Genomic DNA, 23514 nt, shown 5'->3' on the forward strand with positions numbered 1-23514 from the left:
GAGAGACGGGAAAAAGATTCATTTATTGTGAACGTTTTCCTTTTTAGAATATTTACACAATATTTACATTATAGGGTGTTTAGAACAGTTTGCATTAAGGAATCTTTACAAAGTACAGCATCCTTGTTATTCCCAAAACAGTGAAATGAAATGAACCAAATGACAGCCCAGTGTTTCTCAACTTTGGGAACTTTAAGACGTGTGGACTTCAACTCCCAGAATTCCCCATGCTGGCTGGGGAATTCTGGGAGTTGAAGTCCACATGTCTTAAAGTTCCCAAAGTTGAGAAACACTGGGCTAAACCCCAAAGATACTCTATTAAATTCTTGATCAGCTGTGAAGTTTTTTGCATAAAGCTGAGTAAGCCCTTATCTATCAAATTCAAGGCTACTTTTATGTAAGAACAGGTGCAAATATACTCATGATTTTAAAATAATACTAAGATTGGAAAAAGAGATGTCCCTTTCAAATTCTTACTTTCAGATTGACATCTGTAAACGCCTCTTGAATGCTATGCCAGGCTAGTTGAAGTCAACCTCCGTGCATCAGATAAGAAGAATTTGGCAGAGACTGTCCTAGGCACACATTAAATGTATTTTTTGAGTCAAATGACATCCTATGCTGTTTTAAAGAGATACTTAAACTGTCTTATTTTCAGGAAAGAAGGGGTTTATTTGGAATAAGCACCTGATCCAACGTGGGCCTCGTGGAAAATTTCTTGCCAAAAAATGTCCCCCTCACCAGCTATTTGCAGTAAATAGCCCTTTCAAGAAAAATAGTTACCAGATGTTAGGGTGGGGGAGGAGAAAATAATTATAAGGTTTTTAGCAAGCAACTACTCTGATCCCTCCTGTAGATGGATCTCATTTGTGATAAGATACCTAGGATATCTCTTCCTTCAAAAATGACAATGGAAGAAAAAATTGAGTAAATGTGTAGTTTGACCTCTAATAATCTATCACAATGATGTACTGATGCATCTATCACAATGACGCAGCCCTTCTTAACGTGGGTTGAGGTGGCCTTATAACAGCCTTGAAGCAAAATCTTCAGATGACATCTCGAAAAGAACATGGTGTGAAAACTATCCACAAACTATGGCATAAAATATTTCAGATTAATTCATGCCAACTGGGAGCTTAAAATGGGCTGACACTTGGAGACATTTCCCCTATCTTCAACACTTTTCTCAGTTGTGGAAAATATGTCATAACATCCATAAGAAGAAAACTGTTCATGTTGAAAAGGAAAAAAAAAATTGTATTAGCAGTGTAACTTAAAAGCCATTTGCTGAAGGAATGGCTTCCAAGTCTGGTTATAATCTTCTGGAAGCTCACAGTTCAGTTCCTCCACATCTGGAAACTGCGAGTCCAGTATTGGCTACAGCCCAAACATGGTTCCACCTTCCACAGGGTGGAAAATCTGGATGTTTCCTGAGTTTTCCAAGAATATTTGTAAGCCTCCTTCACCATTCTTCCTTCCATGACCTTCAAACCTCCCCAGAAGACATGAAAACGGACCCGTTCTGCTCTTCTCTCCCCATCCCTAATGAGGCCCAGTGACAATCTGAAGCATTTAAAAGCTCGCAGCCTTTTAATATTTCATCTTGTAGAACCATAATTTGGTCAGTCCTCCCTCCTATTTTTGACAAACCTTTTGCAAAATTGAGGGGGAAATAATGAAATAATATTTATATGAAGCTGCTGGGAGATATTAATGGGTGGTTCAGGGAGTCTATGATCAATACACTGATTGGGGTAAACGCGCTCCAAGTGGTGCACGCCCATGACCAGGAGGGCCTTCACCCCACCCCAACTGGTGCACAGGTTCTGGCCTGTCCTGGAAACTGTGGTAGGACAGTCTTCCTTGATTAGTGAGTTCACAAGGCAGAGTTTCCTTGGATGTTTTAAACTTCTCTTTCCTGGGTTTTTGGTATCTGGACTGAGTTGCCCCTTATGAGGTAAGATGCTAACTCCTTTCCCATGTGTTGCTTATGCCTGGTGCTCCTTCCATTTCGTTTTCAGCCTCTCCATCACCTCTTGCATGTTAGTTTTCCCTGGCCATTCAGCTCCATGGAAATCCTCTGCACTCTATATCTAAAGCCATTGTTAGGGCTGCCTTCAAGTCTGCCAGCTTATTAACTAGGCACACTTCTTGGCTAGTGGATCAGTTAAATATACACGCCTCTGCGTCATCCTATCTGATTTTGCAAAACTTAGGAAGTTCTAAGCTCTTTTAGATCAGGGCCCTCAAACTGCGGGCTATGATCCCTCAAGGAGTCATAGCAGCTGAAAGGGGATTTTTAAAAAAGTTGATCAGGCTTGCAGAGGCAAAACAAGAACGCTGTCAAAGTTCATCCCTGCTTTGCCTCATAGCAGGCTCACACAGGCAAAGAGGAGAGCAAAGACAAGCAGGCATCTTGAGTGATGGCTAAACTGGTGGGCCATCTCTCAGAATTAGCTTGATTGAACAGTGATTTTTGGTATGGCACGTAGTGATGTATCTACCACCTCTGAAGCATCCACAGAGGGCATGTGATTGTGAAATGTAGTGTTTTTTATCTGCTATTTTGTATTTCAACCTTTTGGAATGGAAAAGCTATGGTTGCACAGACAAGAAAAGGTAAATACGACTCGTCTACTGATAGAGCTGATGAAAAATAAGCCTAACTGAAGATATTATGATGCAAGTCACATAACTTTTTGGAAGGGTTATTCTCGAATGACTCTAAGCCCAGGGGAATGTTTAATTGATTCATGAGGAGTCACACTTTTATTGTTTTGTGGGGTCACGACATCACAAAAGTAGAGAATAACTACTTCACAGTTTAATGGACTAAAGTGAACATTAAGAAAAGAAGTTCATATTTAACACTACCTTCTCAATTTCCAGCACATCAGAACCAGAATGACCTCCCTCAACAAACAAAGCGTGCCATTTACACTGCAGCCTCGGGATTAAAATGACCTTGGTCAATGCAAATTTGTCTCTTCTGATTAATCAACTAAAGCTAAATGACTATTCTATTAATTTAACATATTAAATCCTAACAGTCCCAACACCTTCACCTTCTTAGCAATTAAACCACCTCTTATTACAGTCCAGTTATCTTTATGACAATATTTGACCAATACATTATTTTATAATATTTAATAATATAACATCTAACCCTGAAAATGTCAACGGATATGCAAGCCAGATGATTTTAGCTTCCAGTCCTGCCATCTTTAAAATACCGTAGTAAATGGAACGGCTGACCCAACTAGGAACTATTTCGAGAGAGTTTGCAGAAAGCCATCTGAATGGGTGGAGACAGGTTTCAACTCACTGAAAAATCCAGAAACCTATCCAGAAGTAAAGCTCAGCTCAGGGGAATCTAAATTTACCTTATATTAAAAGATGGAGAAAGTCATCAATTTCCAACAGAATCGGGTATCTTTCAATGCTTTCACAGAATATACGATTTTCTCAAAAATTGCTAAATTGCACCTCTCTGAAATCCAATCCTTTATATCTGGAATTCTAGCATTCTCCCATATCCTAACGATTATTCTTTTGCTATTGGTAGAGCACAAAAAACATGTTCAGAACAAAGGTGGGTTTTTCATGCTCTAACCACAGCGAAAGAATAATCCTTATTGCCGTCTTTTATCTTTATTATTTTATTGATTTTACTGTAATTTCTTTGTTTGTGGTAAGCCACCCAGAGTCACTGAGAACTGGGCAGCGTACAAGTCTAATAAATTATTATTAAGATGCATATCTTTAATATATTATCATTAATATGCATATCTTTAAAAAACAGAGAAAACATCTACTCTTAATTATCTGAATTAATCTGTCTTCATCATTCCCCAAAGTACTTCATTCTTTACCTCAAGAGTCTTTAAAAAGACGTTCGCTAGAAACTACTCAGGTTCCCACAGGGCAAAAATTATTTATTTATACATAATTCTATATATTAAAAAACTAGGATCACAGAAACAATCCAAGCAAGAATAAAATGGATGTCCAGATACACTATCTTTGAAACATTATTTTGACATGTTTAATTAAAGCAGTTAATTCAGATTATAAGGACATTAAATAAAGGCCAACGGATACAAACAGAATTAGCACATTTGATTCTCTGTCTATAAGCATAATATAATTTATCTCTGGTTCTGAAAAATTGATATCTACTACCTCAAATCCATACTAGAAATTTGGAAACCAGCTGTTGACTTCTGATCTTCCTCCTCTCTCCAGTTTGTGAACTTATAAAGTAAGAAGATACCTTTTTGATAGAAAAGAAAGTCCACCTACTTCAGTTAATGGAATGTCTTCAATATTAAATTATAATTTTTCCTACATTAAACCCAAAAGGGTCTGTCTAAAAAAAAACCTCTAAGATAATTTGGGATTTTAACTCTGTGAAACTGTTTGGAATTCTTCGAGGGAGAGAATCCTGATTAAATCTGTTCTACTAAAACATCAAAAAGTGACTTTACCGATAATCCACAGATGGCACTATGCTTGTTTGAAATATATTACTGTGAAATCAGTTTAACAAATATGAGATGCAACAGACCAAATTTTCATTTATAATTCACCCACAAATCTACAGACAAGTCCATCTGGACAACTCCTGTAATTTACGAGATATGTGTTAATTTATGTCACTAGTGTAATTATGCAACTGACGTTTTTAGGTCATTTGCGTAATTATGCAAATGACATTTTTAGGTCTTTTCTGTAATTATACAAATGATGTAAACTGTCACAAATCATCTAGAAACATTGATTATGTGATTTACACAAATGTCATAAATTGCATCAATCTGTATTTAGTGGACATTTGGAAGTAAGATATAACCTTTCCCCCAATGGTTAATTAAATCAAAGTTTCAATTTATATAAATTACAATCTTTCAAGAATATGTTGGAAGGGATGTAGGCAAATAAGCACATCTTGATGCTTTTGGTGTAAAGCTCGATTAACTCATAATTCTGGTCAAACACGTAGAAACTGAGAAAAACACGATTAATTAATTAATGCGGCTGTAAGTAGTAAGTGAAAGTCATTTCAACATTTCAACAATCTACATTTCAAAACTTACTAAACTCACACTACGTAAGAATTTAGCTCAATTCTTGTAACTACTGTAGGTTCCAGATTCATTACAGCAAAACATAGAAAAACGAATGAACATTGTTCTTTGTTTCACTGGTATTTAAGGCTGGGAAATTCAAATTGCACTGGTTGGAAAAACTACTCCAGTAGACAAGAGTTTTGAAGATTTCTATTGCTCACAATTTCTTGGTTATATTAGGTTTATCCTAATAGCTTTTTTTGGTCAGCGCAAATATTCTTCAGGACAAGCCTACTGCGCTTGAATGTTTCAATTACGTTTTTCTTTTTGATTTCTCTCACTTGTTCTCACACCTATACAAACAGGTGTGTTTTGGTTTGGTTTGCTTGTTTCTCGATGGGTATCTTTTGATAGTACTATTTTAAAGGAGAAAAAAAAGAAAAGAGAATTCTATGCCCACCGTGGCCAGTCAGGTGGCCCCCAAATCTTTTCCGGATGTACTTCAGCTTCATGACATGTATGAAGATGCTCTGCCCAACGCCCCTAGTTTATGTCTGATTAGACTAAACTTCATTTGCCATTTCAATGCTCATTCCCCCACTTCTGGGAGATCCTTTTGGATATACGTGTTGTTCCCCCACTCCTTTTTGAGGGGGTACCATCCCAAATAATTTGCTTCCATCCACAAACTTGGTTATCTCTTTGCTTTGCCCACAAACTCTAGACGGTTTATGAATTACTAAAACCTCTTCATGGAAACCCAAGAAGCTGGATGTATCAGATCCCTTTTCCATTAATGCTGGCATTTCAAAGATCTGTAAGAGGTTGGCAAACAGGACTTACCATGGCAGAAGCCACAATGATCTGGGCTTTTACATGCCTAATCAATGTTATATTTAATCATATGGTCTACTAATATATACAGAACATACACTCATGACTCATGAATTCTGGATTCCAATTCAGATATTCATCGTGATGTTGAATGCCAGGAAACTAATTTGCACTTTTGAAAATTCTGGACTCAAAAAGATAATAGGAACAAAGCTGTTGAAAGATTAAGATGGTGTTTTGGAATATTTCCACCTATGGAGCACCCAGAGCTCTTCTGAACTTGAGCTGATATGGATAAAAAGCTGCAGAAGAGGCAAGCCTTGATTTGCTGACTTTGGTGCTGAAATCAAGACAGTACAAGATGTAACGCAGGACAGTACAAGATGTAACCACCCCACCCTTAGAAGCCTTTCCACCCTGGTTCCCAGGTATCTTCACTGCCTGCAAGCCAAGCAGCTGAGCAATGGGTGCGCACCCAGCCGATGCCCTGTTCCTATCTGTGCTTTGCTGTAGTTGTTTCTCCAGCGTGGGAAAGGAACACCCCTTTTCTGAGTTTAGGAAAACCAGGGAGATGGTGGCAGGGTTCTTGGTGCCACTTCAGAAGGGAAGGGAAGAGCTGACAGGCTGGGACCCAATGGAAGTCTGCCATCCTGCAGTCGTGGTGTCAGTGTCATCAAGCCCTTCAAATGGACTCAGAAAATAATTGGTCCAGAGGCAGAAAAGCTGAAGATGACGGATGGTGCTGTGGAAATGGAGGGCGCCGATCCTGGCCCAGCATCAATCAAGTGTGGGGAATGGGCCTTGCATCCAGAGATGGATGTAAGCAAAATGTTGTTCTGCAAAGCTCAGATTAGGATGACAGCCATGTAAAGCTAGATATTACCATAAGGTAGAGCCACCATGACTCTAGTTCCATAACTAGAAAAGGAACGCAGCATATTAACGCCCTTGGGCTTCCATGATGCCCCAAAGGTCTTCCCCTCGCAACGTCTTCTTGCTTGTCATCAGCAGGGAATAAGGTGAAAGGGAGACGTAAATGGGTTGCATCAGAATATCACAATGTGAGGTAAGAGAGAAGCCACCCCTGGTTAAATCCTGAGACACCAAAGCCCAAAGCTTCTTAACTTGGTGCTCTTTGGATCCATAGAGTGAAAACCCCCAGAATTCCTCACCAGCATCTGGAAGAAGAGGAACCAAGCTGCTGATAGACTAAGATGGTTCAGGAGGGTTACGAAAGAGTGCTGTGAGATACCCAGGGGGTGCCAGCCAGAATTAAACCAATGATGCTCTAATTGCCACCCACTGTCCTCGTTTGAAAAGTCCCTTATTTTGATGACTGAACAATTCAACCGCACTGGATAAAGTGAGTGAGCTGGACAGAATGGGAACACAACTCTTTGATCAACCAGAGACTTAGTTAAAGACAGCGCTTGTCCAGAACTCAGAACCAGACTCAAGATAGAACAAAAACAGCTCTCTCAGACCTCCTTGAAGAAAGCAAGGAGCTAAAGGAGAGGGTCATGGTGGCCCAGAAAATTCAAGAGAGCACAGTTCCAGCTTCCCATATACAGGTACTTTATCATTCATGGTTTCTATAAAATACACACTTGTAGTTGTATTTATTTGTAAGCCACTGAGACTCGGCCAATTACAACAGGGCATACATTCAAATAAACATACTCCTAAAATTTGCAATATAAATGCTATTAGTTGCCTTGGCTGAGAAACTCTTCCATGTCGACCAACTATGAAGAAGAAACATCTACTTTCTGCAGGAGTGTAAAAGGCCATCAAATTGTCACATCCATTCAACTGGTTCAGTCTGACCGCTCACTCTGGATTGATATCCAAATGCCTGTAGACGTGTCTGAAGTTGTAATTCGGAGACTGAAAGCCATTCAGTCAAAACTGATCAAGCCACTTTCAACTTCCAAACCAAAGTCTTCTAGTATCTCAGGGTTTCAAGAAGCCTCTTTCTCCCCATTTGGATAGAGCTGCAAAAATTTACCAGGACACCTTTTGCATGCTAACCTTTGCACTTTTTGATTGACCAACAACCATCACAAAGGACCACAATATGAGTTCACTTATTTACATATATTAGACATTTTTCCAAGAAAAAAAAAAAATATCTTGGAAGGAAATGATTGGGGAATCTATTTTTTCAGGGGAGTGATCTGTTGCTGGTGGCTGCTGTTTCCTACACAAAAGTAACACAAATGAAACTACATTTTTTTTTACCAGGTATAATTCCAGAACCTATCAATAAAAAACGCATTCCAGATGCGGTGTCAGGTCTATTGGTTTTAATATTTTTGGTTTTAATAATTTTTATTGTAAATAGAGGTTGTTTTATCTTTTGGTTGTGAGCCACCTGGAGTCTGGTTCAAGACGGGCAGCTATATAAATGTTTTAAATTAAAAAAAACAACAACGTTAAGAGTATGGTTTCTAAAGTTTATGTCAATAGGTATTGCAAATCAGTTGGTGTACAAAAAAGGGGTAATTCAGAAATAAAATATTTATCTGTATTATTTTTAGGGGTGTTTGTATTTAACATTTATAAATGATAATATAGTCGAGATTTTGGCATTAAGTTAAAAAATTTATATTTTTTATATCACGAAAACAACTCAATGTACTTTGCTTGGTATTGTTTATCTTTTATTAATGTTTTATTGAGTATTAATTGTATAACTTCCGTAATTATCAGTCCATTTATAGATATTATCTTTTTTGAAAATACACCTTTGCTTTAAATAAAAAAACAAAATTAAAAAAGAAGCAAAACAAAATCATCATCAACTCCTCCTTCTCCTTCTCCTCCTCCTCGGTCCTTGGGAAGGACTTGATAGGTGGATAAAAATGCCAAATCCAGTCTAAACATCTGGTTGACCGGGCAACCAACCATAATAATAATAGTAATGCCATGGCTACCAAACATCAAAAACATCTGTCGGGCTACCCCACCTCCTTTACATGGACGATCTGAAGCTGACTGGAAAACACCAGCTGAAATGGAATCGCTGCTCAACACTGTCCAAATATACAGCCAAGATACTGCAATGGAGTTTGGACTGGACAAATGTGCCACCCTGACCATCAACAGAAGCAAAATAATAAAAACTGAAGGAATCAAGATGCCCAATGGAACTAACATCAAGAGTCTGGATGAAGAAGATCACTACAAATACCTGGGCGTCCTTCAAGCTGACAACATCAAGCACACTGAAGTCAAGAAGAAGGTTAGCAGTGAATACATCATGAGAGTGAAGAAGATCTTAAAGTCCAAACTCAGTGGAGGAAATACCACCAAGGCAATTAACACCTGGGCAATTTCAGTCATTCGATATACAACTGGAATAGTGGACTGGACTCAAGCTGAACTAAACGCCCTGGATAGAAAGACCAGAAAAATAATGTCAATGAATCATGCCCTTCATCCATGCAGTGACGTTGACAGACTCTACTTAGCAAGGAGCTTTGGTGGGCATGGAAAGTGGCAAGTTCACCAGACAGTTGAAGAAGAAAAAAGGGCATTGGAAGAATATCTGAAGGACAGTGAAGAAGATGCACTGGAGCTACTACACCATGAAGGCTTACTGAATACGGAAGAGACCAAACTGGTCTACAAGAAAGACCAAATGAGGAATAGAAAAGAGACATGGCAAGGCAAAGTATTACATGGCCAGTACACACAAAAAAACTAGCAGGCAGCGCAGATCACAAGAAGACCTGGCAATGGCTAAGAGCAGGAAAGTGGAAGAAAGAGACAGAGAGGCTAATTCTGGCTGCCCAAGACCAAGCCTTAAGAACAAATGCACACAAAGCCAGAATCGAGAAGACAGCAACAGACAGCAAATGCCGCCTCTGCAAAGAAGCTGCAGAAACAGTGGACCACCTCGTCGGCTGCTGCAAGAAGATCGCACAGACTGACTACAAACAACGGCATGACAAAGTAGCAACAATGGTGCACTGGAACATCTGCAAGAAATACCCTTTGCCTGCAAGCAAGAACTGGTGGGACCACAACACAGGCAAAGTAATGGAAAATGAAGAAGCTTAAAGTGCTCTGGGACTTTAGAACTCAAAGAGACAAGCACCTGCCACACAACACCCCAGACCTAACCATTGTTGACAAGAAAGACAAAAAAGTCTGGAAAGTGGACACTGCAGTACTTGGAGACAGCAGAAGAGAAGAGAAAGAACTGGAGAAAGTCACAAAATACAAGGACCTACAAATAGAAGTAGAACGACTGTGGCAAAAGAAAGCAAAGATAGTGCCAATAGTAACAGGCGCGTTGGGTGCAATCCCAAAACATCTGGAGCACCCCTTGAAGACCATTGGCCTTGACAAAATCACTGTCAGTCCATTGCAAGAGTCAGCTTTACTTGGAACAGCCTCCATCCTGTGATGACACCTTTAACGCCATCGAACAACATCTGCCTATCCCAGATCGGGAAGGACTCAGGTGGACAAAAATGCCAAATCCAGTCTAAACAACTGGCTGACTGTGTGACCAATCATAATAATAATAATGCATTCCTATACAGGTTAATTTCAAAGTAAGTTCATATATGAGTCAAATCTTGTTATTTCAGGCTACTGATTTATTGTGAGTTTTGAGACCATCTGTCATCCAAAGATACCTGTTCTTGCAGACTTTGAAACTATTTTTGTAGGTCTTTAATAATACATCTCTTGGTTTTTATTCAGCATTCAAAGGACCATAAAAGGACTTGAAACTCTACTCCCTTCTCATTTTTCTCTCCCCTAAAGTTGTCAGGGTGGGAAGTGCTGCGTGGATGATAGAGTGGGTAGAACTGGGCTGTGGGATGAAGAAGCTTCTCTAACATTAGAGGAAACTATAATATTGCAATTTGATATACACAGAATAAACTGAGGACGATCCTGCCAAAAAAGTCTAGGCTTACCTGAGTGCATGTTTAGATTTTTCTGCTGAGAAACAATGAAACTTAGTTTATTTGGGGGCAGGCAATTGTGCCATAATCAATTCCTCAACACTCAACGTTGGTTCAGTTATTTGGTTGTTTTCACTGATAATGAACATTACTGTCCTAACTTTCAAAAAACTTACAAGTTGGGCTCCCAGTTCTCAGCTGCAAAAACCTAGATGGCCACTATGGAGCCAGGCTTGTTCGGCAACTCTTTGCAGCCCTCTAGTGGACACATAGACTTTTGCAGCCTAGATCTGGTCAACCCCGTGGGACATCCTGGAAGCAAGACATCCAAGATCTCAGAAGTGACCTTCAAGACTTATTTTCCTCTCCAAGGTCTTCTCAGTTGCAGCCTCCTTCTCCTGTCCCATCAACACGAATGGATATTTTCACTGCATTTACTGCTGCAAACAAAAATTACGCAATGGAGGAACCCAAATGCTTCAAGATGTGGTTGCCTGGGACTTTTTTTGCTTTAAGATGTTTCGATTCAGCTGGAACTTTTTCTCTCCTAGCAGTATGTGGTTATTATAATCTACCCCCTTTGGTACTAAGCCCTTCTCCAGCCCTGGGATTCTCTGGTGGTCTCCCACCCATTCACTAACCAGCTGTGACCCTGATGAGATTTTTTGAGACCAGCCAACGGCAGCAGGGTGCATGCCTGGCCGTTAACATGCACAGACAATTGCAAACAGCAGTGAAAATCTGTATCTGTGTCGTCCAAATATGTTTTCCCAGGTAGCTTACCAAGATAAATAGAGCATATTTTCTGCCATGGAGTGGGTCTGGGTTTCTTTTTTAAGAAATTCCAAACGGTAAGGACACCAAAGGGCAAGTAAAATATATCTATTCTAGGTATATTAGGTATAGTAAGTAATCAAGGAAGGTCACGTTACAAAATTAAATTTATTATTCAGCCACAGTTAAGTGCAATTAAGTTTCCATGTCACAGAAAGGTACTCACGTTTCCCTTTCCAAAGAAAGGAGCAATTTAAAATGTTTAAAGTATTTTTTTACTTTTAAGTAAATCTTGCACGGATAAAAGGATGGGCAGGCATTGTGAGTGATGTTGGTATAAACTAGATTTGTTTCTACGTACATTTCTGATTCCTTTCTTGTCTCCCTGCCTTTCATTTCCCTGTAAACCGCAGCTTCATCTTTTTCTGCACTTCGCATAATGTTGCTTACACCCAAAAAGACGAGTGTGATGGGTACATATCTATGTAATTATAATGGAGAACTATTTTTTAAAAAAAATTGGACTGATCACATAACATTTTATGAAGCTAGGACTCACAGCTATCAGAATTTAAACTCACAACCCCGGCTCTCTACCCACCCACTTAGCAGTATGTTCTATTTAACTTAATATAGCTTGTTTCTATTCTGGAGAACAGATTTGATTGCATTGAAGCAATTTCAGTGACTAATTCCTCTTCCATGTAGATGATTGTGCTGCAAGAACCCTTTCAAAGGGCTAAATCGGTCAGGCTTATTTTGAAGAAGAGATGTTTAGCCTCTCCATGCACCTGCTTTGCTATTGTAATGCACAAAGCCTTAATCAATTACACCAGTTGCTCGGCCTTCTCAACCTGGCTCTTTGTGGCAACAAAAGGAACATCAATAGCAAGGCACAACCAGCACTCTACCTGGGTTTTCTCTCTTCCAGATGTTCTCCTCCACCCGCTGCGACTCCAAGTTCTCTCAGTAAACGACTCCTTAAGTTATAAAAGCGCACCCAGATGCATCACAGGCCTGCGTGGCTGAAATGTCTTCCGGAAGGAGGATGAGAATCTCAGCTGCCGCCCCCAGCTCACTCCAGCCCGGTCAGCAGCCCCGCCCGCAGGGACACTGAGATGGGCTTCCACAAATAGCTGGAAAGTTATATTAAGAAACCGTCTGATGTCCTGCCAAGGTCTTTGATTCTCTTCCAGAGTCCAGAGGCCAGATTCTGTTTATTCGGAGGCAAGATAGGTGCTCTGCAAATCATCCAATTTGCACTACTTTAATGTAAAGGAGCACGCTCCGAGTGTAGCACACACACGCAAAATGGAGGTCTTTTTTGGTTCCTTAGTTTGGGCAGGGATTTAAAAGGCAGGAGACAAGCTTCCACGTTCTTGAGAAGGTTTGTAATGGTTGGCATTTGGACCATGAATCTCTTGGTCCAAAGAGGGAACACCATGGGTTGAGGAGAAGAGAAGGACTGTCAACAGCCAAATCCATAAAATTCATGCAAAAAATCCCATTCTATTTACAGTATTTTTTTGCTACTTTAAAACAAAAGTACTCAACTTCCATCAGCTTGAGGTCTGGATCGGGCAGTGCCCAACATGTCCAAGGGCGGAAGGGTGGTCTGGACCAGGCAGTGCCCAACATGGACCATTTGGAAGGATGGACTGGAAGTCTGAATGGGTGAGATGCAGGCACACAAAAAGAGGTGGGCTTTGGTTGCTTTGGCATTGTCATGGCCATGATCTTGACTTTTTTGACCCACACACACACTCTGTGGACACCCCAAAATCTTCACCAAACTTCAGAAAATGTAGAAAAGAGGCCAAAGATTTTAGGTCCCTTCCTTTGATGGGATTCAGGAGTCATAAAAGGGACACAGGTGGGCCACACGTGGCTTCTTGGCTGCACTTTTTGTGTCCGTTTTAAAATGATGATAAAAAAACCCTCAGCACGCTGAGCTGAAATTCCATTCATTGGAATATCTCCACTAAAATCACGGAGAACAATGTGAAGTTTAGGGGAAAGGGGGAAGAACTTTCAGAGGTGGATTTGCTGCTGTTTCTGTCCTCTACTTTTCACACTGCTCTTCAAACAGTAAAACCAAACAACAAAAGCAAACGTAATTCCAGGGAAAGCACAATGTGCGGTTCCATGCACTTGGATGTGCGGGGAGTGCTCTGAAACACATTTGGACACAACTTCCCTGTGCCAAACATATGTACTTGCACACATTTTCAAATGTAGTTCCAGGATGTATCAAGATCAGATGGGATGACCCAGAGCAGAGCATCTTCTGCATGCAGAAAGTGGACCATCTCATCCCTGAGCTCTTTGTCTCAGGAAAGGCAGAAGGAGCTGTTCGCAGTCAAGTAGAGAAGACTGGTTAGATGCCAGCAGGCCCCAGCCAGGATCCACAGACGTATCTGTCGTGTTTTCTAGGGAAGGAAGCATTAAACTTGTAGGAACCTTTCCTGTGTTCACTCCTCTGCAAACTGTACGTGGGATGAAAATGGAGCACGCCCAAGAAATGCATTTGTAAACACCCAGCCCTTTCTATCCCGCAAAACCAAAGCAATATCCAACTTTCATTTACGAACTAGAGCAAAGAAAAACTAAAAAAGCAAGCTAAAATGGAAGAAAGCAAAAGCAGGTCTTTGCCGGACAACTAGTGTGAAAAAGAAGAAACAGTACAAGCCCATAATCAAAAGTGCAGAGCCACCTTGCGCGACACTTCCCTAGTTGATACTCCCTAGTTATCAAAGGCAGTGTTAGCGAGTCGGTCAGAAAGACAGTAAATCAATGGAGTTCCTCCTGTAATATTTACAAAAAACATGACAAAGGAGCTGAGCAGTGGGCAGCATTAGCCAAAATTGGCTAATCTTGAAAAGCTGTAGACTAGACGGGAAGAACGCAACAGCAAACCACTTCGATATTGTTGCTAAGAGAGTTACAAGGTCATTGGGAGTCAAGCTCAACAGTGTCTTTATTTTCTCTCAGTTAAAAAATACTGTGTACAGCAGCTATAAACCAAAACAATACTCTTCCTTCCCTTCCTTCTTCTTTCCCTTCCCTTCCTTACCCTTCTCATTTTTCCTTCCTTCCTTCCTTCCTTCCTTCCTTCCTTCCTTCCTTCCTTCCTTCCTTCCTTCCTTCCTTCCTTCCTTCCTTCCTTCCTTCCTTCCTCCCTCCCTCCCTCCCTCCCTCCCTCCCAGTCTTCCTCACTTTCGAAGCAACCCTTGAAACGCCGTCAGAAAATTTGGGCCCCGGGATGGACAGCTAAGAACGTTAGCCAGCTTCCAATCCCAGGGCAACTCAGGGGCCTGAATTAATCACTCAACGGCTCGTGATAAACAAGTGAAAAACCAAGAATGGTGTGTATTAACCTTGTATTTAATTTATCTCTATAGAAACAGGAACTATATATTTCCTTAAAAATGTTTCTCCTGTACCTTTCAAGCAATGATAATATCAAGGCCAGTATCAAATATATAATGTATTGAGATGTGGTGATCCTCCTTGACTGTCTACTTTTCTGCAGAAGTAGCAACCGTGGAGAATTAGAAGCTTTTTCATTTTCAGATAAGATCCATTTTCAGATGAGAGATCAAAAACATTCTGAACAGGACGTACAAATCACACCTGCTCCTTGTCCTTTTCTTCTCTTTCGTTATAAAACGAGTCATTCTACGTAAGTGTGTAAATGGTAGGAAGGTTTATTCTGAAGCTGCACAAGGATCCTGCGGTTCTTCATCTGCAGCCTTGGCACTCTCGATGTTGGGTTCTCTGCCACGGTAGCACCTGGGTAATTTTGTCTGGGCTCCAAACCTTCAAACGCTGTTTTAATACACACACACATGAATGTCCTTATAAAGAGTCGGCTTCAACATTATCTGCTTATCAGCTCTTCACTCCTACTTCCCAAAGCAAGAAAGGCAAACATGGTGACTCGATGTGAAAGATAACGTGTTACGAAGGAAAGATGCCAGATGAAACGTGCACAGGTTGAATCACTGCGTGGAATTCTTCATGCAGAGCAGCACCCAGAGCATACGATAACAAAGTGCTGGAAAGTGGAAATATGGAGAGATTTCCATATTATGAAATCTAAATATTGTTATTTAGACAGTCCTGGTCTCTAAATCGTGTTCTCCCAGTCCCAAGCTGCCATGTTTACAAAATGGTTATAGATTCACTCCAATGTGCTCTTATTTCTGATCTCATGTCAACGAATCACGCTGACCTCTGACCTTGCTAGGTTTTTCCGCCTCCGCGCAGGATCACAGCACTACAAGTCACCGTGCAATCATTCCAGTAAAACTCCGCGCTCACTGAGAGGTACCCCCTGCAACAAAACTACTACTAACTTACAAACTGAGCAAGGCCAAAAAAAGAGTATGATTTATTCCAAAAGACTTAATAACTAGATTTGCTAGAACATCAGAAGTGTCATCCCACCATAAATATTCTTCCTGGGCTTTTCCAGATGTTCCCTGTTCTTTTTCAGCTTAATGCGCATTTATGGACTGAGACTAGCAAGAATATAGTCCCACTGGGATGATATCAGGACAATTTGAGTTCCATTTATCAATCTCTCTCCATCCCCTTAAGCGGACCCCGACTCCTGGTGATGTCATGGATGTGACCATGTAGAGTTTGTCTCACCAACAGAAGTAGTTTTGGGATTTTCCTGGAGTCTCCCTCCCAAGCAGTAACCCTTTCTGACCCTGCTTAGCTTCTCAACCGAGCTGCCACACTGAGAATCTAATTCTAACAATGCAAGCAATATATATCAGGAATCACAGAACAACTGCACAACTTCAGAATAAAATCTTGTACAGTTTACAAGAATGCATTCTTTCTCTGTCTTTTTTTCCTCATGTCCAAAATAGCATGCCAATCATTCAGGATTTCTCACTTGATTCTATTTTAATAAGAGACTGATGTTCAGTGTGCTCAATATTGATATAAAAGTTCGTGATAGCAACCCACTTTGCATGTTTAGGCCTCAACTGGTGGTTCCACAAAGAAAACAGCAAAAAGAACAACTTTTGACTAATTTTTCATTTGCAAATTTTTCACCTCTGTTTTCCTTTTTTTTGGTTGAAAATTCTTCTTTCTGTGGCTGGTAGGTTAAAGAACCATTTTCTCTTTAAATTTAGTCTCCTTTTTAGGAAGAGTAAAAGCATACAGTCGGTAAGATTCAGCTGCGGAGGAATGTCACAGAAACCAAATCAAGCCAATTCTGAGCGAGGGCAACAGTTCCAGCCCTGCACTGCCTTTGCTCTGAATGCGCGAACATTTTCCCTTCTCTTTCAAGCCTCTGCAGAAAAATTGCTGGGAAGAAGATGAAGTTGTTTATAGGAGACGCCATTTTATCCCAGTCCCAGTCCAAGTTCAGAGACAAAATCACCCAACTATAATACAACCTAGTTTATTTTATGTAAAATAAATGGTATCAAGTCCTACCCCGCATCAAAATTCTACCCTCCAAGGACAGAAGCTTCGTAAAACCTGTGCATTAATAGCTGTTTCTTGCAAATCCACATTTTAAATGTTTACTTTAAAATAATCATATCCACTTGAAGACGGGAACCATGAAGTTGTAATGTGTCGTTCTGTAAGGAGAGCCAACCAGCTCTGAAAAAGTGTACTTTAAAAGTTTCTCGCTGTGGCCCCCGAGACACCTTGTGGCCCTGAACACAGCACTGAACTTCAGCAGCAAGACATGGTCTGAGGCTTATTCTTTTGGTCTTTCTTTAAATCATGAAAAAAAAGTATATTAAGCCTTTATACCTGTTTCCTTCATAGTTCCCGCACAACTTGGAGGCCATCATTTTTTAAAAAAATTAAAAGCGGAGCTGTGGCTGAAACACATTGCCCGTTCCTGGTTTAGCCAAGACCTGTTTCGCCGTCATGTGATGTGCATAAAAAAGGGACAAGCTTTGAAGGCCTATCGTGGCTACCATCTTGACTGTTTTGCCCCCTGGCTCCCTTAATCTTCCCTTCTCCAGGATAAACAAACTCTCTCTCTGAACCAAGTTCTAACTATAGATGCCACTCATCCAGCTGGGCTAGGAGAAGGACTTTCCTGTCAGCTTTTTTCCCCACAGCCACGATGGCTTGGTTTTGGCTCCTATGACCTAAGACACAGATTTCTCTTCACACGTCCTGGTGTAAAATCAGGTCTGACCCATCCTACACTCTTGCCTGTGATGTATTTTGTACCTCAAAGGAAGAACTTTCATTCACTTTTAATTCTGTTGGTTTCTGGACCACTTCTAAACTTGTGAAGAACTTACCTATCCTGATTTTGTCTCCAGGACTCTCTTCATACTTCCTCCAACTTTTGTGTCTCCTGCAAGTTCCACTTGTGAATCTTCTCTGCCCTCCTTCGAGTTCCTCCACTCCAGAGTTGAAACTTGGATACGGATTAAGACAACGCTTGTTAAAAAGGGGGCAGGACTTCAATTACATGGTTGTGGCTACCACCTTGACTTTCCGTTCCCCTTCTTCTCCTGGACACCCAAATGGCTCCTAATAATTCATACTTCCTTTCTGGTTGCTCACCAATCACCTGCTTTACAGTCTCTTCAAATATTCTGTCCAAACTGTAGGACTTTGGTATGTAAGTGATCTACCTCTCAAACCTGACCTCATTTAAAGCAACTGTGACATATTTATGATAGCTGGATCCCAAACTAGTTTAAGTTACTTAGATCAAAATCTTTGCCAGAAGCAAATCAGGAAGCTATGAAGAGGGAAATATGATAAGTCTTATATTTTCCAGTTAACAATCCGGCTGCTGAAAGCAACTGTAGTTCCTGACAACTTTTCAAAGAAAGTTTGATATGCAACACATACATGACATGATCAGAGAAGTTGTCTTTTCAAACAGGAAATATCCGTGGGTGAAGCGCTTGCCAACAGCTGTTAGCTACAAAAGCGATATAGCTCTGAACACCAAACCTCCAGGGATATCATCGTTGAAAAAGGTGCTTCTAGAGGCATCACGCATAAGCAAAGTGTTGTGTCGAAGAGCCACACAATCTTAAATTGCTAGCGAATGTGAGGTACATTTTGAAGTCCTTATTCTAGAGGACTAGAAAAGAAATTCTGCAGAAGCCGAAGAAGTATCTATAGACATCTGCTGACATTCTCAACAGGAGACGACCTATCAGCATGGGCTTAGGAGACAAAACCCGTCATAACTGCAGGACCATTCAGTCAGCCCTATCCATCTCTCCCCCAACGCATGTCCGGCCTCCCACAAAAAAGTCCCAAGTAAGCAAGCTTGTCTTTCTGGATTGTATCCCTTGAAACTCTGAGGAGAAGCGGTCGTGGGCCTGTATGCCAAGATTCAATTCTTGGCACCACCAAGGAGTAGGAGGATTTGCAGCCCTGGAGAACATCTGCCGAGCAGGTGGAAAATAGTGAGATCAACTGGTTCTCAATTTAGAGTCTTAGGCTTGAAAAGTAGCATTACTACACATACCCTGTTCATTCTTCTACCTTTCCCTTAGTTTTTGCTTCATTTATAATTCTTTTCATCCGGCCCAGGAGTTTGTTGACTTATATCCTAATGGTAACATGTTATAATCCATTACTAGCAATTACCAGCCCTAGAAGGATAATATACATTTGCTTATTTAAAGGATGTTAAAAGGATAATATACAAAATGTTTATTTTCTGGGATCTGGCCTTTGAGGGAATCTTAGCAGTCAGTAGCCGATGCCTACAAACTTTCATAATTCTCTTTCTCTCTTTTATAGTGTGTGCACGTGTAAATATTGAAAAGTAAAACTCAGTTTGGAGTTTTAGCAACTGAGGACAAAATACATCTAAATCCAGACAGGGGAGAGTCAGTTTATCCAACTTTTCAGAGAAGTGGGCAAGAAATCCTGGGGGCCAGGAGACCATTCCAAGAATTCAAGCGCTAAACTACACAAAGTGTGCGTGTGTGTGTGTGTGTGTGGGTAATGCTATTCTTTTAGTACCTAGAGAAGTAAAGTGAACAGAACGTGTTTGAAACTCTGTTAGCATTTTCCAAGTGTTCAAAACAACTTTCTGAACACTGTTGAAAGTGGGGAACCCACTTGTTACTTCAATAAGATCAGGAAGATCTCCAAATATTCTAAACCAGGGTTCCTCAACGTCAGCAACTTTAAGATGGGTGGACTTCAACTCCCAGAATTCCCCAGCCAGCATGGCTGGCTGGGGAATTCTGGGAGTTGAAGTCCACCCATCTTAAAGTTGCTGACGTTGAGGAACCTGTTCTAAACAATTTCCTTCTATACAAATTAAATACTTGTTCCTCACTACTCTGGAGGGGAAAATTGTGCTGGGGCCAACTTATTCTCGGTGTATGGGCAGTGCTGTTCCCCTGATTGTTTATATACATAACTTGGTTTCTGAATTCTGTGAAATGAATTGACTTTACATTATCAACTTATTTAATGTTCAAATGAAAGCCTCTTAACTAACAGTCTTCAGCTGTGTTATATTCAAGTCAACCCAGTGTAATCAATCACCAACCAAATCTTAACTATATGAGTTGTGCATTATTGATTTATGAATCCAATCATTCACTCTGATACAGAGACGGACTATCTTGCACCTTCCAGATATTTGGGTTAGCAGTCCCAGACCACTGGCCATGCTAACGAAGCCTGATGTTTTGGAAGTTGGAATCCAAAACATTAGTTACCTATTCCCATTCAAATTATTAATTTTGCTTAGGAAAAAAAAATTTAAAAAGCTCCAGTTCTGGATTAATTCCTGTTTCCACTGTTGGTTATGTTATGTTATGTTATGTTATTTATATAAATTTATTCCTCACATTTGGTTGGTTTGTTTGTTTGTTTGTTTATTTATTTATTTACATCCATTTGCCACGTTTGGCTATTTTATTTATTTATTTATTTATTTATTTAAATCTACAGTATTTGTCACGTTTATATAGCCCACCCATCTAGCACAAAGGGACTCTGGGCGGCGTACAGCAATTAAGAAAACAGCAAATAAATAAAAAACAATCATTATGAAAAGATAAAAAGTAATTATTAAAATGGAAACGTCATCCTAATGTTTACAATATACAAGCCCCACAGAGAAAGCAGAACGCCAATTACAGTGGAGCCATCTAAGGGGGTCTCCGGTGCCCAAAGACCCCCAGGTCTGATGGCACAACCAGGTCTTGAGGGGCTTCCTAAACGACTGCGGGGAAGGGGCGAGCTTCACTTCAGGGGGGAGAATGTCCCACAAGGGGGGAGCCCCAGCAGAGAAGGCCCACCTCCCGGGCCCACCAAAGGCAAGTCGCTGGCCGTTGGAGCCCGTAGCATACCTTCCCTGCCAGATCTGACGGGAGGGGCTGATGTGACCGGGTGGAGGTGGTCCCTCAAATAACCCGGCCCATGCCCTGAAGGGCTTCAAAGGTCAAAACCAGCACCTTGAATTGGACCCGGAAGCAAACCGGCAGCCGATGCAGCTCACGAAGCAGAGGCGTAACATGTGCTCTTCTAGGAGCCACAGAACTGCCCGCGCGGCCACATTCTGCACCAGTTGGAGCGTCTGGATACTCTTCAAGGGCAGCCCCACGTGGAGCGCATTACAGTAGTCCGATCAGGAAGTGACCAGGGCATGAGTGACTGTGAGCAGAGTTATTTGGTTATTGGACCCTTCTAAGCACAAACAAGGATATAGAAGACTTTATTAACCTTACTTTACTTTATTTGATTTAGACACCGCCCAACTCCAGGTGGCGTACGATACAACCAAACAGAATACAAACACAATACAATAATTGTGAAAGAAATGAAAAAAAGAAATGAAAAACAAAAACCGACGGTGGGTTCTGCTAGCCACACCCACCCGCAAAGCAGCAGGGGCCTCAACCACCTACCCCAAGGCCTGGGAGAACAGGTGGGTCTTTACTCCTTTCCAGAACACCTACAGGGTGGGAATCTCACTGTTCCTTGTTTGAGGAACTTCTTCTGAAGTTTCTGGGCATCTGGCGTCCTTGTTCTAGCTCCCTACTTTGCCCTTGCTCTGCAGTCTGAACATCTCATTTTCTCCTTGATTGTGCCTCCTGTTTTGTTCTTTAGCCCTCATTCCTAGCTTGTCCCTAGCTCTTGATTGTTGGCTCGCCTCAAATTGTTGCCCGTCAGAGCCACCTCTGACGCTGGCATGGAGGTTTCCATGGGTGAGCTGTCTCCCTGCAAACCCCCCCTCTCCTTGCACAGATGTTGAAAACAGAGGTGCAACTCAGCCTCAGGATTTGAGCACGGGCCTGCTTCCCGTAACCATTTCCATTTATAGCTAGCCTTAATGATTCCTTAATTCCATTGCCATTGAAGTACGTTACAGCGAATTTAAGTGGCACAATGAAGCTTGGAGCAGTGACCTTTCTAGGTGGAAGGAAGATCTCTTGGCCACGTACACACTCCTTTCTGCTTGCCTAGGATGATTCAGAGACAGAAATGCCCCCAAAGCACACGTGGGAGAACTGTATGGTAGGGTTCGCGTGATTTCCTTACACACGCTCAACTTGCTTTTGTGCATTCACATGAAACGCAACCACCAGCAAACCTTTGCCACAAGAAGCACACAAACGGAGTTTTGAAAATTGTGAAGTTTAGAAGGAAAGAAAGAAGAAAGAAAAGGAAGGGTAACGACAGCTCAAACAGGAAGCAAAAGGCAAGAGTAATTAAATGCTTATAGATCTATTTAGGATGCCTGATGAAACTCACTATGAGAACAATCTGTTTTTAATCTTAAGAGGAAATAATGTATGCTAAGACATCTACTTCAATTTTTCTAAGGGTTTGAAAAACTGCCATCAAAATATCCAGAAATAGATGTATAGAATTCTCCTGCTTTGTTATTACAGGTGGACTCTATTTTGTATTCCGTGAGGAAGACAAAATTTTATAGCTCTATTGGGGAAAAAAGGCCTTTTGCGTCCGTCCTGATGGATATTTAATGATGCCTCCTTGGCACGGGGAAACATAATTGGATGATTAAGTCTATAAGAACTTACTCGCATGCCAAGAAACAGTTGATATTATTATTACTATTATTACTATTAATAATACCTTCACAAATGGATTTGATTTCCTTTCATTGTTCTTAAAAGTGAAGAACTTTTCTAAGTTCTAACATTCTGACTCTTTTAATTATACATTTTCAATACCAATGTACTTAGCAAGAAAAGGAAATCTAGGGAAGAATCGTTTTCGAGAGACAGGGGGGCATACAAGCTAATGTGATTTAAAATTAAATTATTATTTATTATCCCCTGCCCCTGAATGTTCAAGATGAAACTCAGGACAACAGGCAAGCAAACGTTATGAACGGGGTAGGGATGGCAAGGAAATGAAAACAGATTTATGCAGCTCAGATTTACTGATGGAGGAATCCCTGTTGGGCATGAAATGCCTCATTGCTTTTAGCCATCTGGATTTCCCCCCCTACTAGACATATTCCGTGCCCTACTGGAACATCTGGTCTGTTCAGTCTTATTCACTACCTTTATCTGCTTGTGGCACGCTCTAACAGAGGAGTTCCCACTGAATATTGGTCTAAAATAGACTTCAAATAAGGATGGAGATGTTGAGCCATCTAAAAAGCTTCGAGGGAACACAAGTTTCAAGAAACTTATTGGAATTATCTCTGGGTTTTATCCCTTATTCCATCTACCGCCAACCTGAATGTAGGCGTCGAAATGTCCCTTAGTAATATCCCTAATGACTTGACAATGGTCATCCAGGCACCCTCCTCCAGATGTCTAAAATTCCTGGCCAGCATGGTCATTGTTGAGAATTCTGGGAGTTGAAGTTCACACATCAGGAAGACACCCTGATGATGTCTGAACATGAAGGTTCTTTCATATCAGAGAATTTTAGTTAGAAAACGTCAAACG

General features: G+C 40.9%; 1 long non-coding RNA gene across 8 annotated transcripts in view; it reads right to left on the reverse strand.

The window, feature by feature from the left end:
- Window positions 1-23514, reverse strand: part of LOC103058761 (uncharacterized) — a 145137-nt gene that overhangs the window by 35105 nt on the left and 86518 nt on the right. Inside the window, exons 3-4 of one of the 8 annotated variants that reach the window (XR_015797463.1) lie at window positions 15046-15659; window positions 12514-14031 (exon numbers count right to left, since the gene is read on the reverse strand). The exons of 6 other annotated variants lie outside the window; for them this stretch is intronic. This is a non-coding gene — a long non-coding RNA (uncharacterized LOC103058761). Of the gene's footprint in view, window positions 1-12513; window positions 14089-15045; window positions 15660-23514 lie in introns of all 8 variants that reach the window. One more of the 8 variants, XR_015797448.1, reaches the window with a different exon arrangement.

Source organism: Python bivittatus, unplaced genomic scaffold (assembly GCF_059951505.1).
Source record: "Python bivittatus isolate LINGU-HERP-01145 unplaced genomic scaffold, Pbiv_v1 ctg000010_np1212, whole genome shotgun sequence".
In the NCBI taxonomy this organism is placed as follows: domain Eukaryota; kingdom Metazoa; phylum Chordata; class Lepidosauria; order Squamata; family Pythonidae; genus Python; species Python bivittatus.